Below are 9915 nucleotides of genomic sequence, written 5' to 3'. Positions count from 1 at the left end.
GATTCCTCTTTCAGATGCATGAATTTGCTCTAAAACCATTAAAGCAAAAACACTGAATTAATCATGTTGCCTTGCTTTGAAGCTGTGCACTAAAGTATGTTGACGACTCTAAATGTTATTTAGTTTCAACACATTTTTTAAGCCCCCTCTCTTGATAGCAGCAAAAACTTCCCCCTGATCTCTCTGCAATCTCTGTGTGCCACCAATGATTATTATTTCTTCTGCATATTAGTTCATCCTGCTGTGAAGAGTTCTCTCTGAGGTCTGAAGTGTTATGCTGTTGAACATTTTTGTGAACTTGTTTTCTCACATTTTTATAGAGCTGAGAGGGTTGACACATTTTTCGCATCTGGAAAGTTGAAATTCAGAAATTAATTAAAAATAAAGCAAAGGCTTTACTCATTTTAACACATTAAAAAGATTATTGGTACATAAAAATGTTGGGTTTTGTGATGAATTAAAAAAATGCTGATTTAAATAAAAACTTAAAGATATTGATGATTTTTCTTCTTAGAAATAGAATACATAAAAGACCTAACTAAAGAGGATGATTTACCAAAATGGAAAAGTTGGTAAACTTGGGAATTTTCCATTCTTCCATCCATCCATTTTCTTGACCGCTGTGTCCCTTTCGGGGTCGCGGGGCGCCGGAGCCTAACCCGGCTGCTGATGGGCGAAGGCGGGGCACACCCTGGACAGGTCGCCAGTCTGTCACAGGGCCTCAATCACACACATTCACTCTCACATTCACACCTAGGGGCAATTTTAGAGTCACCAATTAACCTATGAAGCATGTTTTTGGACGGTGGGAGGAAGCCGGAGTCCCCGGTGAAAACCCACGCATGCACGGGGAGAACATGCAAACTCCACACAGAAAGGTCCCAGCCGGGATTCGAACCGGGGCCTTCTCGCTGTGAGGCGAGAGCGCTAACCACTGCGCCACCGTGCAGCCCAATTTTCCATTCTATAGGAGATTTTGAAACCGACTGACAGTGATTGGTTTGAGTCAGTCGGAGTCATGTTTTTTTGAAGAACTACTGTCACCAGTCATGAATGAGTTTGTTCAAAGTCCAGCCCCCTTCTGACTGAAAGCTGACTCGGTAAAGCTCAAACGTTCGAGGTGGGCACCACATGCTTTTACTGAGGCAACTGATTTTCAGTATATTACTTAATTAACTTGTGATTAAGAACAAATATAAATTAGGATTAGAAAGAAGATATTAAGAAGAAAGTTTCAGAGCAAGAATGATTATTCTGACAAATAAAATGACTGAGAAATAACTCTGTTTCTCAATGGACGTCTATGGTACTTCCAACCCGTGGGTATTTCCTATTTGGAACACAGAAGGGGACGGGTTGTGGTGTCAAGTGATATTCATGTCAATGCACACAATCAATGGCTGCATGTTTTGTACACAGAGAGTTTGAAAACAGACCTAGCAACACGTGATCGCAAGAATTAAGGTGCCGAAATGCACATTAATGTCCATTTGCAAAGACTTTTCATTGGAAGTGGTCGCATTGCTGATGCTGGTGTTAACGTAGCTTAAGGTTTTTATATACATTTTATATTCCAATTCTCTCAGAGAAAAAGTCAGCCTGTGTTCACTTAACTTCTCCACACCAGACATGAAAAAATTGGAAAGCTGTTTTTGGCTACCTGCTGGAACCAAACACACAGGTCAGGGTTAGCATAAAATGAATGAATGGAGTGCACACAAAAAACAAAAATCTGCCCTTTCATCATTTATCATGCCACAAGAAAAATATTAAAACAATTTCTCCTTGAATTTTGTAACTTTATGAAGGACAACTGTTGTATACCTTTTTAAAGATCCATTGACTCCTATTTACTTTTGCTTCTTTACACTGAAATTCTATGGTGCAAATGCAAACAAAAAAATCTGTATACACACAGATCTGTTCCTGTATGCTACAAAGTCACATGGTGATAGTCTACGAAAAAGAGCAATCAGAGCCGAGAGCTGCTGAAGTGAGCTGGAAAAGTCTTAAAATATTTAATATTTGGGGTGGGAGTTGATGCTCGCAGAAAAGGGAGACAGGGAAAGATAAGAGAGTGAGATGGACTGATACTGACTGAATGAGCTCATTTTCACTAAAAGCAGGAAAGTAATGACACAATGGAAATGCTTTAATGAGTTGCATTACACTGGAGCGGAGTCGGGGTGATTGCAAAAAGCTTTGAGCAATCTGTGATGATTTCCCTCTGAGAATCTATCCCAGACGCCATCTCAATGGTTTTGCATTTGCTGTGGTTATTGTCTCCTGTTCTCCAGAGTGAGGCCATTAGTTCCACAATTACAGTGGGATATATTCAAAACTGATTTGCATTTTTTTTCCCTCAAAATGTTCACACATTAAGGGTCAACAAGGCAATTTATCAGCGTAGCACGTCTTCTATCCATGTGTATGCCACTGATGGCGTTTACTTATGCGCTGAAAACAACAATGACAGTTTTATGATTCCCAATTTATGAGAGATGCTTTCATAAATCTCTACTTTACAGCTGTAATTACAAACAGCACCATGATGCAGAATTTATTAAACAAAATTGTAATTCTACTGATGAATGAGCAGTAAATGAATACCATAAGGAATGGGATCAAGGTGCAGTCACGATGCAATATTCTTTACATGGTACTGATGTTGGTATTGTGTTTCTCTTAGTGTGTTAAATTACATTTTATTACCAATAGTAAACAAAAAGCGAAAAAAGTTCATGATAATAGAAAAAAATACAAATCAATCAATGAATCAATTTATAATTGACTTATTTAAATTACTAGCAAGAGTTAAAGATTGCGTTGCACTAAAAAGCTTGAAATAAATTGATATGAAATAATAGCGTCTTTAATGTTTAAGATATTGCCTTAAAACACTGGACTTGATCATTAAAACTTTCTCAATTGTAAAATGATTAAATGTCAAATAAATTTGATGTATTTTTTTATCTTTCAGGGTATTCTTTAACAGTAAAAGGTAAAAACCCTTTTGTCATATTGTTATTGGGGAAAATAAAGAATTCCATCGTCACTTCTTTGATGGCTCTCAAGCAGTAAATGGGCACAGCATTTTTTTAGGTAAATCTGAAAATTATCTGCCTGGTGACAGTAGATTTTAAGGATCACAACATAAAAAAAAAAAAAGATACAAAATGGAACAGATTTATGGTGAATGGAAAGGACTCCAATAAGGAGCCGTGTGGGACACCTCGGCAGAGACTTGCATATAAGGAGACAAAACATTTTTTTGAAAACATAAGTAATTTTCAGAAATCTAAGTAAAATGTTTAAAAAATGGCAAAAAAAAAAGAAAAGATAGGTATAGGCTTATTGATACTAGAAGGTGTTAGTGAGCGTAAAGTAGGCTCACTCTTACATCCAACATGCTAATTTTTTTTTTTAATGTGCGAAAATCAATACTCTCTATCCATTAACTGAACATCTGCTTTTTTTTAAATTAAAGATCTTACATATGATGCTTTATTTTCTACAGTTGTGTTGAATTTTTAATAATTAAATAAATGGTTTAACCCAGACATGCATTGGTGCAACAGTGCATCCATTGGAGGCTCTGTTTATACAGTTATCTGCTTTTTATTGTGTATTCTTAGAAAAAGTTGATCACATTTGATGAAGAAAAACAATGAATTAAGAAATATAACCCGTAGGCTAACCCTCTATAATAACTGTCCATTACAGCTAGTTAACAAATCATGAATAAATTGGTAGTTAATGAGCTGTAAATAACTTAAAAAAAATAATTAACAATTGAAGGATTTATAAATGAGCTTTATAAATAGCATTCAAATTGACTAAGTATAGAGCATCCAGGTTGAGCTAAGTTGTGTAAAATGCCTTGATATGAAACTATTTTGTTTTTCCTTTCTGCACAAAAAGTGATGGTGCAATATGTGTTCATATACAATGAACACAATGCTTACATCTCCTTACCTTGAAATTGTTCCAGACATTTGCTATAATTGTAAACATCATCGTTAACATGTTAGTAAAATATTAGTTTGTGTGTTATATAGATCTTATTCTAAAGTTATAAATGTTCCTCATTTAATAACGGTTAATAAATGATTAATAGTTGCAACTTTAAAATAACACCCCAGTAACAAATATGAACTATGAACTGATACTAAACAAGCTATTATTGTGTAACATACTAACAGCTTGTTCATCATTTATTAATAATGAATGATGTACAGACATAAACCGTTAACAAGTCATTACTAACTTCACACTAACATTTTGTCAGTCATCTATCGGCTATCTTCTGTTGGAAGATAGCAGCAGATAGTTATTATAAAAGGTTCCCATTTTTAGCCAATTTAGATAGAATTATTGGGATTTCTTGCATAAATAAAGTGTCATAGTGCTTAAAAGAAGAACAAAACAAAAAGTTACTTGAGGAAATTTAACTTGTGCAAGAAAAGTTGGTGCAAGAAATTCCTCGTTGGATTATCTTTCATCTCATTTGCACACAGGACAATCAACAGTCAGAAATAGGCAAAAAAATGCTATAAAAAAAGCCTCAATCAAGTCCCAAATTTACTCTAATCTAAGGAGTTGGGAGAAAACAGGAATCTTAAACTTTCTTTTTTTTTAACTTTAGGGGTCATCTAAATATCCATCACTTAGTGAGTTTGGATTAATGTGTCACTTATTGAGCCAGAGATACTTAAAGTTTATGCTTATTGGTTTTGACAAAAATGAGAGATGTAGCAGAAGTCCATCAATCCTGTGGCAGAGTTATTTCTTGTTCCCTCCTGAACTTGCTGCCAGGCACATTTGCTCAGTTGAGTGAACATTTAATTATCTAAATTATAAATTCCGACAGGATGCATTTATCAGGCATTCCCAAGAAGTTGTCTGTTATTGTTGCATGGCCTCATGTTTCCTGGGGGGGAGGTCTCGTACAGTGAATGGACTTCTTCTAGTGTCTTCCATTTAAATGGAAGGCGTCAAGCTGAGGATCATCTTCTGCCCACACATAGCAGATGTTTGACTTGCAAAACTGCAGCCTCCAGAATCAAGCTAAAATTTGCTTTTCAAATGGACTTTTTTGGACAAAATATTGTTTCCATATAAATAACTTTTGTATAAAGACCGTTTGTTTCCATATAAATTATAATGGGACACCAGAACAACATTATTCAACTAATACATACTCACATTCGGTGAAAGCAAGCTTATTAATAATCTAAGTAGAACAAAAACTCTGTAATTTATAACCAAAGCTGACACAAAGAACTAAAGCTGGTGATGAAGTATATCTAAGACAAGAATTAGTTTGTTTTTAGAGGGGGAGTGGGCACCAAAGTTCCTTGTGAGCATACACGTCGATTCATCTCTTGTTGCCTAGCAACTGGTATAAGAAAAAAAAAAATCATATAGTTGAGGAGATACATAAACGGTAACGGTCAGCTCTTCCTCTATCTGGGTTTAACCCCAGCTGTTATTCTCATCATAAACACACCCCAACCAAAGCTGAGCTCCTGATTGGTTGATGCAAAATGATGCTTCACCAAAGTTCCAATAGTTAAACTGGAGAAAAATGTGACCATGTTTTTGATAATTGGGACTCCGCCCAATCCTTAAAACAAACTGGAGGACCTGTTTATTGTCTTAACATTGAAACGGAATGTCCCTGACGCACAAATCACGTTAGGCATGAAGATACCATAATGCTGTCGCCACCATGCCAACACTTACCATTACTTTTATTGTAGCAATGTTTATAGTTCATGTAATAAAGTCAAAATATTCAACAAGACACCATAGGGAATTGAACCCTGGCTTGGTAAACCAGGATTACCATTCCTAGTGTCTTTTGCTTTTTGATTACACCTGCACCTGGAAGGTATTCAACCTCAAAGGTAAATTATTTAGTCAATAGAAGAGGAAGAACTTTAAGGAAGGGGGCAAGAAATATTTAAAAAAGGCTTGACCCATACTCCCCTCTGGCAGTACTATGACCCTGATAGGGAGACAATGGATGGTTGAAGGAAAAGAGAGAGGGGTAAAAGGGGTAGAGGGTGTGTGTATGCTTATGACTGATTTCAAAAAAGGTAAGTATTATGAAACTTCATTGATTGGATAAAGCGTTTGTGTTTTGAAGACATGAGAAAGCAGAAGGATGTTTTACCCAAACTGTGATAAAGAGTTGAGAAAGATTTCGAAATATCTTCTTTCGGAAGATACCAAATGAAAAAGTGAACATCATCCAATCAGTGATGTTCTTTAACATCCCATAATGCCTACCATTTTCTGCTTTTTTTGTTTCACTTTTTAACATTTCATTTTGATTTCAGGTAATTACTGTACATTTGTTTTTTTGGGAAATATTTTTTTTTTTGTTTCATTTTTTGAGATTGGGTTTTATTTTTTTATAGTGAGGAACAATTCTTCCTCCATATGACTTCCTGTATATGTCAGACTTGTTCAGCAAATATCACTCATGCTGCCGGATCTTAAGAAACCCAGAAGTTTAACTGTACTAATCCTAACAGAAATTATGTTGCATTTATGTTGGATGCAAAAAAAAAAAAAAAAACTTTTTAAGTATTTATACTCATTCATATGAGTATTCTCTGCAGTGCTTCCACGTCTGGTGTGAACCAGGCATTAGGTTAGACAAAAAATAAGAACAAACACTGTACAATCTTTAATTTGAAGAAACACAAGACAGAGTTTAAAAATGTTTTGAAAATAAAAATGTTCAAAATTGTTAAATGGTTTGTAGATTTTTCTAGTTTTTTTTTTTGATCCACTGGACTATTTCAGTATGAAAGTATTAGATAAGTATTGGTCTCTTTGTCTTTAGCTCCCAATTACAGCACATGATAAAAAGTTTGACTGAAGGTCTACGGTCAACCCTTTAATGTTGGCTCCAGTGTTCACATTCTTGAGACTATCATAACTCTTCAACTGTTTATGCAATTAACATAATTCCAGTGGATTCTGAAGTGGAAAAAACAGCCTTGCTCTGATATGCAACACTTTATAGCAGTAAAGAGCGCAATCAACGTTAATCACCTGATTCTGTCAGGGAGAAAAGCAGCTTTGCTCTTAGCTCTACGAACTTTTGCATATCGACGAAATGCCGACATGAAAAGCCATTTTTCAGCTGATACGGTGCGTCAAAGAGAGTTTGTTATTTATCTGTCACCTGGGACATCCCAGGTGTTAAAGGGTTAATAGAGACATGCACCTTTTGGCTTTCTGTTTGTTTTAGAACCACTCTCTTTGGAAAGCAAAGTTCTTATATGTTTCTTGGACAAATACACTGTACAAATCCCTAATGTTAATTTCATGCGGAACGATAAAGTTGTTACTCAGAGGTTAGTTACCAACCACAGCAGTGTCCCAGGAGCGTGTAAGTATCTTTCACCGCTGCCGTTTAATTAGTTGACTGCGAGCCTGGAGACCCGATCTGCATTTGACCTTTTCTGAAGGTAAGGCATGTTCAACAGACCACAGGAAATGAGATGAGGGGAAAGGTTTTTACATGGTTTCTGGTGTGTGTGTCTACAAACTGGAGACATTTGTTTGTGGGCATGTACTTCTCCAACTATGCAGGGTTTCTTTAATGGGAAACTTTTCATTAGTATGGCGCAGAGCATCCTGCATGAGGGAATTGCAGACAGGCTGATATATTCAGAGAAAAAACTGAAATGCATCTGCAGGAAAAAAAAAAAAAATCATTTTTTGTACATCTTTAATTCAAAGCAACAGCTTCAAGTACCTGAAGATTCACGGTGACAGTTTCAGGAAAAACTCCTGGGTCTGATGACATATTCAAAAGGTGCATCGATGCAGATAGAGGTTACCTCGAATGCCATTTTAGTTTTTAATGAGATTTCTTCTGGAGGGGTTTCTGGCTGGCAGGTTTCAAATCATCTAAAGGAAAGTCTGTTCCTCTCATTGTCCAATGGAGAAAGGGAACATCCTCATTATCTTCAATGGCTTTGGCTCATTAAGAGGGACGAGGAGATGTCTCCATACAAATGGTTCCCATCTGTCCCTAAAACAGGGGAAGTTGTATTGCAGAGATGTGTTACATCTGGAAATGTCAACTTAGGAAATATAGTACAGTGCATCACACATGACATACCACATCGGGTTGGTTGGTACGAGGTTGTAGTTTCGGCAAGTATTTCTCAAGTGAGTCGAAAATTAACTAACCCTGTTGTAGGGGAACTCAGAGTGTTTTCTGATGAAGTTTATTTTGCCTCCCAGTCCTTGAAAGTTCATGACATTTACCAAAAGCTTCCTCTGTATTTATTCTGAGGGTGAAAATGCTCAGACAGACAGCTTCTGGTTACCTTTCGTTTCTTTGTAATGACAGGATAATTCATTAAGAATTATTCTATTAATCCAAACATAGTAAAGAGCTTGCTTCTATTTCTATTCCAGATCAATAGCCAAAAGTTTTATTTCTCAACAGGATTTGCATTAAAAGAAGCCACATGATGGACAAACAACAGATTTTTCTCAACTGTCTAAAGTTCTTCGTGAGAGCTTCTAATTAACTGAACAATGATAAAGTTATTGCAAACTGCTGAGGTTGATAAGTTGTGTGCAGCTGCCTACAGCATTGACATCAAATGTTAATGAGGATGATCACATTTGACAGGTAAATATTGCTTCTGGACAGCAGTTTGAAGTGCTGGTAAATAACTTTCATAAAGCTGAAAGACAGATTGTGACATTTCATGACTGCGACTTAGTTAAGTTGTGGGCACAACGATCCATGGGATTCGTTCTTAGTTTGGTTTGGTTGAAAGTATTCAAAACTTTCTTCTGGTTCCACTGTATATTTGGTATTTTAACATTTTTTTACTTTCAGTTTGTTAAACTACAGAAGCTGAAAAAGGCCTACCCTATTCTTTTTTTTTGTTTTGTTTTGTTTTTACAATTTCCTTGTGATAACGATATCCACCATCTCATTATCACGAGAAGGCTAGTTTTGTTTTCTTGTGATAATTAAGAATAAACCTTTTAAGTCTCTTTTTTTTTTGTAGTTCCTGTCGGTTGGAACCAATGTGCCAACAGCAGCAAAACAAACGCTGTTCCTTTGGTCCACATGTGTCAAGGCCCAGGGGCCGGATCCGGCCCTCTGTATAATTATATGTGGTCCTCCAAATTATTTTCTTTATAGTTATTAATGGCCCAATGTTATCCTGCGCTTATTTTTAACTTGTATAATTTAGACAAAAAAAATGTTTATATGAAGAGCAAAATATTTAGGTTATTTAAGGTTTAAGTTAATTTATTCTGGAATAATAATCCTGCCTGTTTTATTCACAGTAATGTTAAAAAGAAGTTGCTTTTTTAAAGTTTTAAAAATTAGTGTGTTCAATAAATGTTTATCCTGTCCGGCCCACGACCTAAAATGTGTTGTGGATTTTGGCCCCCTGTGCAACTGAATTTGACACCCCTTCAAGTCTTCAAGCGCCCTAATTCCATTTTATGTACCAGCCCTAATCAGTTTACTTCACTAAAACCCAACAACAGGTTGAATGACAGAACCCAGAGACAACAAACGTCTCTGTGCATGGTGCGTTCACTGGCCTCCAGATATCAGCGGAACCCAAACAGCAACCCAGCCCAACACAATCTGCTGCAATACTTTTTTTTTTTTTTTTTTTTTTCGTTTTTCTACAGCCCGGAAAGCAGTTTCTCAAAGAAAGAAGAAGTGATCAACTTCTTATTGATCAATTCAATTGTGGTTTGACTCGGGGAAAGATTGTGGTGATGTTGCCGGTCTTAATCAACCTTGAAGTCAGTCATCATCATTTGAAGAGGTGTGGCTACAGCTGCGCAGGCGGCTGCAGTTGTTGTCAATTCCATCAGTGACCAGGTTAGGAGATCAGGATAATG

The sequence above is a fragment of the Oryzias melastigma genome, linkage group LG8, assembly GCF_002922805.2.
Source record: "Oryzias melastigma strain HK-1 linkage group LG8, ASM292280v2, whole genome shotgun sequence".
NCBI classification, from domain to species: Eukaryota; Metazoa; Chordata; class Actinopteri; order Beloniformes; family Adrianichthyidae; genus Oryzias; species Oryzias melastigma.
The sequence above is the reverse complement of the archived record's forward strand: the minus strand, read 5'-3'. Positions refer to the sequence as shown.